Source organism: Canis aureus, chromosome 21 (assembly GCF_053574225.1).
Source record: "Canis aureus isolate CA01 chromosome 21, VMU_Caureus_v.1.0, whole genome shotgun sequence".
NCBI classification, from domain to species: Eukaryota; Metazoa; Chordata; class Mammalia; order Carnivora; family Canidae; genus Canis; species Canis aureus.
The window spans coordinates 42,726,932-42,739,328 of record NC_135631.1 but is presented as its reverse complement, the minus strand read 5'-3'; the positions used below and the strand labels follow the sequence as shown (position 1 = coordinate 42,739,328).

Genomic DNA, 12,397 nt, shown 5'->3' with positions numbered 1-12,397 from the left:
GCCAGGCATGAATAAAATGCATAATTGGATTAGATGACCTATATGGTCTCTCCCGTCCTGGGCTATTTTACAGCAATATAATATTAAAAGAAGACATGTGGGATTTAAAACATCTTTGCAAGCAGCTGTCTGATAACAATTTTTATTTGCATCAGTTCTTAAATCAGTAACCATGACCTGAAAAATTAAAGCTTGATCCTGGTAGTCCTATTATGTTAATATTGTTCTCAGAACAAACATTCACTTCTAAACTCCTATTCTAGCTTTTATTCACTATCACATAACCCTTTGGATAATATGTTGTGATTTTCTTTGCTTTCATTTTCAGACTATTTCCTTCTAAACCTTGGAGTGCAGTGACAGTGGCCTATGGGGACTCTTCATCTTTGGATTCTTTAAAAGAACATCACTGAAATTGATTCTTTGGTTGTTGATTTACAAAGCAATTTTCACCAGTTTCTCAGAGAAGCAGAAGCAATTGCAAAAGAACTCCAAGAGTTCAGCATTGGAATGAAGTGAGAATGCTACCAAATTTGCGCTCACACATGGAAAATTAAATAGATATTGGACAGAGACATCAATTTGTTTATATGCAGCTGCCATCACAGGACGACAGCATGGACAAGCTATAGTTTAGGCAAGCTGTTCAATGGATAATCATAACTATGACCAATCAGTGTTTCTTACCAAGAGTTAATATGTCTCTGTGATGCAAGAAATATATACTCACTCAGGACATGAAGGCAAATGGAAAGGTCACAGGAGCTGTGCTGACACAGAGCCCACTGTGGCTGTCACTCTTGGTTTTTATATCCCTTCAGCAGTTCAGCACTGACTATGGTTTTGGTGTCTATAATTCATGTCCTGAAGAGAGGATAGTATGGTCTTGACCATCCAGTGGATTGGCTGGTGCTCTCCTGGTTCAGCCAGTGTGGCCAGTGGCATGCAGGATCAGGAAGGGGTTGGGTAGCATAAATAAGTATGTGGCAAGACTTGCCTTTTCAGAAAAGTCCCTAACATGGGTGCTGCTTGTAGCGTGGGCTCTCTCAGGACTTCTGAAAGATGACCACCTCAGAGCCCGGGAATCTTGGAAACGTTTGGATTAAGACTAAATAGAATGACTGATGTCTAGATGCAGCTTTGTAGCCCCAGATTTTCAGATTCAGTAGGTTAGAAGCGGGGCCTGAGAATTTGCATTTCTCCTGTGGGCCTGGGGACCACACTTGGAGACCATGACATTCGATTCCCCAGGAGGGAGCTTAGGAGCATACTGAGAAGACAACTCCTTGAGGTAGCTTTTCTGCTTAATGTCAAAACATAGGTTTTTTTTTCCTCTGGCTAAGTGAGGACTAAATGTAACTCCATTATTCTGTTCTCCTTGAAGGAGTCTCATACAGCTAAAGAGATTCTCAAAAGCAACAGAGAATATGTCCTTAAATGCTACATTTCGTAAATGGAATACGGGTTTCCTCTTAAGGACAAGGTCAGGCTTTCAAGTTTATCTCTGCTTCCTGAAGCTCCACTGAAACCATGGCTAAAGGGATGGAGAAGATACAACAAAATTATGAACATAAGGACAAAAGACCAAGACCTATAATAAAAATTAAAAATGATAGTAAAGGGCACTTGGGTGGCTCAGCGGTTGAGCGTCTGCCTTTGGCTCAGGTCGTGATCCCAGGGTCCTGGGGTCGAGTCCCACATCGGGCTCCCAGTAGCAAGCCTGCTTCTCCCTCTGCCTGTGTCTCTGCCTCTCTCTGTGTCTCTTGTGAATAAATAAAATCTTAAGAAAAAAAAAAGTAAACATTTTTAAATTATTTAGCCTTAAAAAGGAAGGGAAGTCTGATATGTACTACAATGTGGACATACATTGGAGACATTATGCTAAGTGAAATAAGCCAGTTACTAAAGACAAAAACTGTATGAATCCATCTAAACAAGGGACTTAGAAAAACAAAACAAAACAAAACAAACAAACAAAAAAAACAAGGGACTTAGAACAGTCAGATTCATAGATTCATAGAAACAGAAAGTAGAGTGGTGGCTACTGGGAGCTGAGGGGAGGGGGAAATGGGGTGTTGTTTAATGGGTGAAGAGTTTAAGTTTTGCAAGATGATACTCTTCTGAGGTTGGTTGTGCAAGCATGTGAGTATACTGAACACTACTGAACTATACACTAAAAAATGATTAAGATGGTAAACTTTGTTATACGTAATTTATCACAATCAAAATTTTTTCGATTGTTTAATTTTTAGAAAATGAACAGGAAGGGGTCCCTGGGTGGCTCAGTGAGCTAAACATTTGACTTTGGCTCAGATCATGATCTCAGGATCCTGGGGTGGAGCCCCTGTGTGGGGCTCCCCACTGAGCGGGGAGTCCGCTTATCTCTCTCCCTCTGTAACTCCCCCTCCCCCGGCTCATGCTCTCCCCCTCTCTCTCTCTGTCAAATAAATAAATAAAATTTTTAAAAAAGAGAAAGGAACAGGAAAAGAGACAAGAACAGATGAGAGTTGTCTACTAAAATTTTGGAATCAACTTAGCAAACTGGAGACTCTGGAACTGAAGCTTGGGTGAGGGCTCAGTGAGAGGAAGCCAGGGAGAAGCGAGATCACATGTGTACCACAGAGCGCAAAAGCACAGAATCTGGAGACAGTGGGTGCCTCTGAAAAGCAATAAGGAGTGAGGATTAATGAAATGTTTGTAGAAGGAGCTGATAACACTGTCCACCCTCTGGCCCCCCTCTGCCCTACACAGGCAAGCAACTGTGCTCCTCTATTCCCAGCAGGAGGTGGAGGGGTTAACTTGGAGGTTTGCTCAGCTGATTGTAAGATGTGACATGTTGGAGAAGGAGATTGATTCTAATCTGATAAACTACTGATCAGTGGCCTTTTTCCCTCCCCAGCTCCCCAAATTCCGAGAACCAAATGTATGCCCTTCTAGGCAGAAAATCAGACGATTCCTCTTTAGGGAACTGACCAGCTCAGGAGTCAAGACCTACCGATGCTAGGGCACCTGGGTGGCTCAACTGGCTGGACATCTGCCTTCGTCTCAGGTCATGGTTCCAGGGTCCTGGGATTGAGCCCCGTGTTGGGCTCCCTGGTCAGCGGAGAGCCTGCTTCTCCCTCTCTTGCTCTTCCTGTTTGTGCTCTCTCTCTCTGTCAAATAAATGAATAAAATCTTAAAAAGTAAATCTACAGATGCTGACATTTGAGTATTCAGCTCTCTATCTTTTTACTCCATTTTTTAAAATTTTTTTTAATTTGTATTTATTTATGAGTCATATATATATATATAGAGAGAGAGAGAGAGGCAGAGACATAGGCAGAGGGAGAAGCAGGCTCCATGCACCGGGAGCCTGACGTGGGATTCGATCCCGGGTCTCCAGGATCGTGCCCTGGGCCAAAGGCAGGCGCTAAACCGCTGCGCCACCCAGGGATCCCTTTTTACTCCATTTTGAAGCTCACCAGTCCAATACCCAACCACCCACTGCACACACACCTCATAAACATGAATTCAGGTAGAAATCATCAGATTGCCAAGAAAAACTTTTAGTGTGAAAAAAATAAATGCACTAAAGAAATAAACTCAAGGACACCTGGTGTGGTTTAGTGGTTTAGCACCTGCCTTCAGTCCTGGGCGTGATCCTGGAGACCCAGGGTCGAGTCCCACATCAGGTTCCCTGCTTGGAGCCTGCTTCTCCCTCTGCCTCTGTCTCTGCCTCTCTCTCTCTGTGTCTCTCATGAATAAATAAATAAAATCTTTTAAAAAAATAAAATAAACTCAGAGAAGTAAAGACTGCAGTGAACAGAAGAAAAATTCTGAAAGCACTTTAATATCCTCAGATAAACAATAATAACAATAGTCACTGTTAACATTTATTTATCAGATAGTATTCTAAACACTTTGTGTCTATTAACTCATTGGATGTTCACAAGAACACTGTGACATGTGCATATGACTACACTGCGCATGAATAAACTGAGACATGTGGGGTGAAGTAATTTGTCCCAGATCACACAGCTTGCAAATGGTATCAGGAGGGGACCCCAGGCAGTTTGGCTTTATACCCGATATTCTACAATTGAAAGGAAGAAGAGCTCCTAAAAATTAAAACTATGAGGTAAAAATGTAATCCATAAAATGGGTCAAGATAAAGGTGAGGAAACTTACCAGAAAATAGAACCAAAAAAATATCTAGGAAATGAAAGAGAAAGATAAGAAAATTATAGAATTGACTCAGAAAGCCCCAAATCCAGTAACAGGAGCTCAAGAAAGAAAACAATGATAGATAGAGGAAATTGTTAAAGAAATCCTACAGTAGGGGCACCCGGGTGGCTCGGCAGTTGAGTGTCTGCCTTCAGCTCAGGTAGTGATCCGCAGGTCCCAGGATCGAGTCCCACATCAGGCTCCCTGCAGGGAGCCTGCTTCTCCCTCTGCCTGTGTCTCTGCCTTTCCCTGTGTCTCTTGTGAATAAATAAATAAAATCTTAAAAAAAAAAGAAAGAAAGAAAGAAAGAAAGAAAGAAAGAAAGAAAGAAAGAAAGAAAGAAAGAAAGAAATCCTACAGGAATTCCCCCAGAATTGAAGGATATGAGTTTCTAGACTGAGGGGCCCATGGACAGGTGCATAGAACAAAAAATAAAAACACCCCCACCAGGCTTATGATACTGAAATTTCAGTGTTTCAGAACAGTTGCACATAAACAGAAGAGTATTAAAGCTCAGACTATCATCGGACTTCTTAGCAGCAGCGCTGGAAGCTAGAACACGGTGGAGCAGGATCTTGAAAATGCTGAGGGCAAGTTATTTCCAACCCAGAATTCTGGATGCAGCATATTAAAGGTAGAATGAGGGTATTTTCAGACATGTCAAGTTTTAGATAATACAGACTCCCATGGCCCTTTCTCAGGAATTTGAGTACGTTTTATGACAAGGAAAGACCCAGAGGAATTGGAATATAGAAGATCCAGCACAGGAAGGGACTAGTGTAAGGCCCCATCATCACCTCGAGCAGCCTGCCTGCACCCAGACTCACATTCTCTACCTTCTACATGTTCACTCGGACAGCTATGCTCTGTCTACCTGTGCTTTTGCCCTGTTCCCTCTGACTCAGGCAAGGAAATTGCATCTGCAGTTGCCACCTCTCTTCTGAGTCATTAATGTTTCCCTTTCAACTGAACCTCTCAGTGGGAAACAGATTCTAGGGGACCCCAGACTCTTGCCCCCTGTGTTTCAAGCCCTGTGTTTCTCCCCTCCCCTTGTAGCTTCCTTCCAGCCAATAATATATGGCAAGAATGAAGGGATTTTGCAGATGAATTAAGATCCCAAAGCAGTTGATTTTGAGTCGATCAAGAAGTTTATCCAAGACTGGGTGTAATCAGCTGAAAACCCTGTAAAGAGGATCTGGGCCCTCCCTGATAGGCAGGGAGAGTAAGCAGCCGTGTGAGATGCTTTCTTCACCACTTTTCCTTGGTTCTCCTACCTCCATGACCACATCTCATTCTCTTTCTCTCTCTCTCTCTTTTTTTTTTTTTTTTTTTACTGGATATGCCTTGTCCTCCCTCCTGCATCTAAATGTTGATGCGTCCCAGATACCTCCTCGGTTGATGCTCACTCCCTGGGTGACCTCATCAAATCCACTGGCTTTAAATTCCATTTATAAGTGCGTGATTCTCAAATGTCTGCCTCCAACCCTAACCTCTCTCTGAACTCAGTAATTCTACATCTAATTGCCTTGAGATGTTTAGAAGGTAACTCCAATGCTGACGTCTTTACTGCTAGTTCTGCTCTATCTGGCACCCAGAACAATGCCTGGAATATAGTGGTCACTCAATATTTATTGAGTGAAAAAGAAGGAAAGTGGGGGGAAAAGAAAGAAGTTGCATGGGGAGAGCCATGTATGCAGAAGGAGAGTAAGGGAATTCTTAGAATGGAAGTGAATAAGGACCTGAGGCAACGGCTGTTAGCAGATCTGGAGATCAGCCAGGTCCAAATGAAACAGGAAATTGAAGACATGCAGAGGGAAGTGGCCAAGGCAAAAGAAAGGCACTGGTCGATTATCTAATGTGTTTGATTATATTGAGGAAAACAACCGCTCTGGCAGAGAGTTTGGGAAATGAATAAATGATAGTTTCAGAGAAAACCAGACAATTAAGAAAAACAGCACAAACCACTCCAGGGAAAAACTGAAGGTCGACTAGGAAAGGGAATAAAACCAAAGAAGACTATGAGGCTCAGCCATGAGCAGGATTTATGGAGTCATAACAATGAAACTAATGAGAACTGATACACCCATAAAGTGTGGTCTGACCAAACTGGGCAGAAAAAGAGACAGAGAACAATGTGTGTCTGTGTGTCTGCGTTGTGGGAGCATGGAACAAGAGCAGCAAATCTTGACACTACATTAATAGGCGGTCAACAGAAATGTCTAGATTGGAGAGTCCAGAAATAGCAACATGTAGATAAAATTTAGAAATATGTCACTAAATAGCAAAAGAAATAAATAATTGAAAGTCATTGCTTCTGGGAAATGGGAATGATATACACATTTTTAAAAAAGATTTTATTTATTTATTCATGAGAGATACTGGGAGAGAGAGGCAGAGACAGGCGGAGGGAGAAGCAGGCTCCCTGCGGGGAGCCCGATGCAGAACTTGATCCCAGAACCCCGGGATCACCACCTGAACTGAAGGCGGTTGCTCAACCACTGAGCCACGCAGGTGCTTTGATATACATATATTTTTGTTAAAGATGATGAATTTCTATAATGGGTATTAAGTTAAAGGAATCCCCATGTTTCATGCAACTCTTTCCTTTATGTCTGGGTTCAGGAGACCACGTGGCCAAGATTTTTAGTCCCTATTTAGTGGCCTGTCTAGTGGGAAATCCCAAGCCTATATCTTCAAGTTCTATGAATTTTGGAAATTGATTGTTCTTGATAGGCGGCCACTTTTTTTCAGGAAGTACCCTAAAGGTATTTATTCACTAAATGTCCTACTTATTATCCCACTTAGCTGAACATTTGTGAAAGTTTCCTTTGTTTTACAATGATCTTGTTCTATTTTAGCTATTTTCTTTTTTTGCTTCTTGTCTCTCTCCTATTTAGTTACTCCATTCTCACTTGTGAAATTCAAGAACCAAGGATTCCTAGGTGTAGAATTCTTTTGCTAATCAGTATCCCTATGGGATAGAATGTTCCATTTTTTTCTTTCAGTCCTCTTAGAGCTAGTATGTGCTTGATTTGAAGAACAGTTGACCTTCTACCCGGCTTCAGGATCATAGTATCTTGTTTGCTGCCTGTATGGCCTAGTAAGTTCTGTTTGGTCTTCTTGCCAACAGAGACAAATTACACATGTAGCAAAGCAGAAGGGGACATTTGAAGTACTTAAGCTACATTTTATTTACCATTTCGAAGGTAGATCTTCGACATTTCCAAGTATCTTTTAAAGTACATGTTCTAGAATTTGTAAAAATCTCATGTAAGTCAGGCCTAGGTAGCAAACACACAGATTGGCATTATTCTTGGTTAACTCAGGATCAGGATCAGGATCATTCTTGTACATGAACGTTTTTATTCATCCATGACCCATCCTTGGTGGTATCCCTCTGAAGATGACTCCAAAATGAACTATATTTTTAGTTTAGGCATCTCTCTTAGCCAACAAATCCATCGTTCTGTTTGCGTGCTGCTGGAAGCCTGCATGGTTATGTCATCGACACCTCAAATTCAATCACCAAACTTAGCAGAAACAAAAATTAAGCTATTTTCCCTCAGAATTGTTCTTCCCCCTTGGATCTCTGAATCTGCAAATTCAGAGACACCTTCTGGTCACTGACTTAGACTCAGAGCCACTGTTGACCTTTGCCTCTCACGTTGCCAAGTGGGTTCGTTGTCAAATCCTGTTGATTCTATTTCCATGGGGACTTGCTGACATGTGTTCTTTCCCTGCCATTCCTAATGCAACTGTTTGTCTTAGTCTGCTTGGGCCACCATCACTAAACACCACGGACTGGGTGACTTGAACAATAGCAGTTTGCTTTCTCATGGTTTTGAAGGCTGGAAGTCAGATGTGGATGCTCATGGTCCGATTCGGGTGAGGACTCTCTGCCTGGCTTATAGATAGCCCCCTTCTCACTGAGTGAGAGTCTCTACTCTTAGAAAGAGTGATCGCTCTCCTCTTTCTCATAAGACCACCAAACCGATGGGATTTTGACCCCACCCTTAGGACCTCATTTAACCTTACCAACCTCTCCAAGTGCAGTCACCTTGGGGGTTAGGGCTTTAGCAAATCTGGGTTGAGACATTTCAGTCCCTTAGCCCCGTCCCAGGCTACTACTACTACGTCCATCACTACTACTATTTCTTGTTCTTGTTCTAGTTCTTCTTCTTCTTCTTCTTCTTCTTCTTCTTCTTCTTCTTCTTCTTCTTCTTCTTCTTCTTCATTTTATTTATTTATTCATGAGAGACACACAGAGAGAGAGAGAGAGGCAGAGACACAGGCAGAGGGAGAAGCAGGCTCCATGCAGGGAGCCTGACGTGGGACTCGATCCCGGGACTCTAGGACCATGCCCTGGGCCAAAGGCAGGCGCTAAACCACTGAGCCACCCAGGGATCCCCTGTTCATTACTTCTTGCTGGATTGTTGTCTTCCAATTAACCCTCTTGTCTCCAATCTTTCCCACTTCTAGCTACACATTATTTTGAAAAACTTTCCTAGCTACATTTCTGTTTATGTCACTTTCTGCTAAAACAAAACAAAATAAAAAAACCCAAGAACCCTTAACAAAACAAAAACCTCCAATGGCTTTTTGTTTCCTAGAGAATAAAGGCAAACCTCATTACCTTGACATTCAAGAACTCTGATAATTTGATTCCAACCTAATTTCCCAGCTGTAACCCGGAGTCCCCCTCATACCATTAATACCACAAGCAAACTGAAACACTGCCTTCTCTTAACGTGTCTTTGAATTTCCTGCCTCCCAACCTTCACTTGCTATGTTTGCCCCACTTGGAAACACTCATCTTCCCCAAGTCAAAAATCCTACGTCTTGGTCAAATGCTGCCACTTTCCAGTGAACAATCACTCCCTGTTGTGTGTATCATTTTGTACTTATATTCTAACTTTCTATTTTATTTGTGGGATTTTGTGGTCTCCCTCTGGAAAATCATCTGCTGGCCAAAAATGGGTAATGGCCTGGCTGGCACAGAGTACAGCAGAGTCCTTGAACGTAACACCTGCGGATATTCATTGACTACCTGTTAATGTGAACCATGAATCTATTAATGGGAATTATAATATTTTATAGTCAAATTGACATAAGATAGTATTTAGATTAGTGATTTTCAAACCATGTTAATTGGAGCCATATTCTATTCCATACCTCAGGCTTTGACAAAATATTTTATTTGAAGAAAGGGTTTTGTTGCCAAATACTCTAAACCATTGATCTTACTCCATTCCTTCCTTCTGCAAATGAGAAAAAGAGGCCAGATGGAGATAAAAATGACTTTCCTAAGGTTTCCCAACTATTAGTAGCAAAAACAGAATCAGCAAGATATATATATACTATATCAATAGGAAAGAAATATTGGTAGAGCAGCTTAGTGACCTCATCCTTTAAGACATTATCCTGCTGATCGGAAAACTGAGATGACATCAGAAATGATACATAGTAACTCAGTGAGGGCACCTAAGGTTACATCTTGCTAAATCATTTCTTCCAGGCACTGTTTGATACTTCAGGACTCTGAAAAATTTTGTTTTCTCAGGAAATGTGTTGCTCACTATAAATCTAATAGAATAAGCTGGTTGTCTTAAAGGGTTGGACACAAGCTACAAATGATACAAACTCCACAAGATCTAATTAGTGAACAAAGATTAGGGCATATAGTATTCCTCATGATATCTCAGAGACTATCTCAGAGTAGATCATGCAATCCTTAGAATATCAAATACACTGTGTATGCTTGCATGTATGATCGTCCTATCGTTTCTAGCCATTGCTTAGTACTTGCTTTTTTTTCATTGAAATTCCTTTTAAACCAGGCCCTAAATTCACAAGGTTTCTGAAAAATGAGAAAGGATTAAAGGAACATGGAAAGCGACCAAAAGTATTGTTTCTACTGCAATGTGACTTTACAGTAGTAGTTCATGCTTTCAGAGCAGCTCAGCCTGACAAGCCTTATCTATGTATTTAAATAGAACCTGCCACTTAAAGAACTAAGAGCTCTGTGAAGCATGCCTTTTTTGGCATGCAATAATCCAGGGTGGATGGGAAGCTATTGGCAAGAGAGTTCATCATCAATAAGAATAATAATATGTTCGGATGCTGCTTCCTGAGCCAATTTATGTGTTTAGATTTGATTTCCTATTTTTGGAGCACATCCCAATGAATCAAAAATATTAATGCTGAGAGTCCCCACTAAGCAAAACGAATAAGAATAAGCCTCAAAAGGTATTTGAAATGCAACCGTTTCCAGGCTTAAAAAATATGAGAAGTTACCCGTTTGATATAGATGAAGGAACATTTCCTGTAGTAAACTGGTGATGACTATCCGAGCATGAGCTCATCCATGAAGTCCACATGATTTAGAGCACCTATTGTGTGCACAGGCCCTGAGCTAGGAGTTACAGTTACACAAAGGGACAATTGGGACAGAAGTAAAACATTCCTGTCTTTGCATTCCAGGTGGGGTGGGGGACTGCCATGAAACAGATAAATAGAAAAGAAATTGCACAATTACACAGAAATGTAGGATGATCTGAGAGAGTATAGACGAGGAGACCTAATTGATTTGGTCTGTTGACTGCTGGGTACGTATATTGGGTATAGACACACCATTTTTTGCTACTCAAGAGAGCTAGAGAATGTTAGCCACTGGGCTGCCAGAGCAAGAGCAGCTGATAGCAAGATGCATGCACATCCCTGGCTCAGAGCCAAAGCTCCAGAGACAGCAGTTGGCCAAAGGTAGCATCCTCCCTAGGCCTACCTCCCTGGACACCCATCTTCTCCCCATCGCCCCCCCCCCCACCCCAAGCAGGGCTCCTGTGTGGTCCTCCCCAGCCAGCTTGACTGTATAATTGCCTCTGATTCTCCTGGGAAGTGGGAGAGACAGGTTCCCGCTAGTCATGAAGCAAATACTTGACAGTCTATTTTTTTCTATTTTTTCTTTTTCTTTTAACTTTTCAGCTGCCAATGCTTTAGTCACAAAACTTCATGAATATTTTTAATTCAAAACACTTTTTCTGGCTGGCATAAAAAGAGAGGAAACTTGAAACACGCACACTCGTCATATTTATCGAAAGACAATCTTTTCCTCTTTCATTATTATTTATATGTTGATGAGTTTCTCTTCATTTGTATGGTTCAGATTTATTCATTGTCAGAATAACAAGAAGACTGAATTTAAATATCTGCTACTCGTCTTATGTTTTTGTTGCTGCTGTACATTTTTATTTCTTACTTATTTTTATTTTTATTTAAAGATTTTATCTATTTATTCATGAGAGAGACACACACACACACACACACACATAGAGGCAGAGACATAGGCAGAGGGAGAAGCAGGCTCCTCGCAGGGAGCCTGATGTGGGACTCGATCCTGGGACTCCAGGATCACGCCCTGGGCCGAAGGCAGGCGCTAAACCGCTAAGCCACCCAGGGAACCCTTATTTCTACTTATTTAGAGAAGATTTCCTTCCAAAGACTTGATGCACTATTTTGTGTTAAATAATTCCTTGAAAATCCAACTTCTTTCTGGGTCTTGTGTTCAGTGTCCTCTGTCACACATCTGTTGATTGCTCTACCTTCTTTCTACTTCCTACTTTGTATTTCAGTGATCTTTCTCTAAACAGAGGAATCCCATTAACCTTCTGTTTTCCACTTTTGGCTTTCAGAATACTTTGTTTTTTGGCTCTTTGTAAAAAAAAATTTATTTCCGATTAGCCATCTTTCTACAAACATAGACCCCCAATCACCTAGAATTGCATTATTTTCATCAGCCATGAATTTTCTATTGAGCGCTACCCCATTTTATCCATTCCCTCCCTTGATTCAAGACCAGACTCATTTGGTTGGTTCGTCTCTCTTACTCATACTTTCTAAGTTTGAGTTCATTGACATCCCTTGTGGCCCCCAACCCACATTTTCTCCATTTCAGTCTGGAAGCAATTCCTCTTTTCTTTTAGCTCCTGGTTCGTTATCCAATTCTTTCCAGTTTTGGAAAGTTGAACACATCCTTTTAAAATATGCATTTATCATGTCATGGTCTACCCTAATGACCATTCCTACTCTTTTTTGGAAGTTGTAAAAAGAAGACTGCGGTGCTCACGGGCCACATAAACTATAATAAAACCAGATAAATGGAGCCCTGAATGCTGAAGTCCTATGTTCAAATCTCAAA

The 12,397-nt window shown here is 41.4% G+C and overlaps 2 long non-coding RNA genes across 2 annotated transcripts in view; one reads left to right on the top strand and one right to left on the bottom strand.

Moving 5' to 3' along the window:
- Window positions 1-2,485: 2,485 nt before the first annotated feature.
- Window positions 2,486-12,397, bottom strand: part of LOC144292984 (uncharacterized) — a 40,775-nt gene continuing 30,863 nt past the window's right edge. The window contains exons 3-4 of the long non-coding RNA XR_013360417.1: window positions 2,996-3,152; window positions 2,486-2,659 (exon numbers count right to left, since the gene is read on the bottom strand). This is a non-coding gene — a long non-coding RNA (uncharacterized LOC144292984). The remainder of the gene's footprint in view (window positions 2,660-2,995; window positions 3,153-12,397) is intronic.
- Window positions 7,950-12,397, top strand: part of LOC144292980 (uncharacterized) — a 62,434-nt gene continuing 57,986 nt past the window's right edge. The window contains exon 1 of the long non-coding RNA XR_013360409.1: window positions 7,950-8,088. This is a non-coding gene — a long non-coding RNA (uncharacterized LOC144292980). The remainder of the gene's footprint in view (window positions 8,089-12,397) is intronic.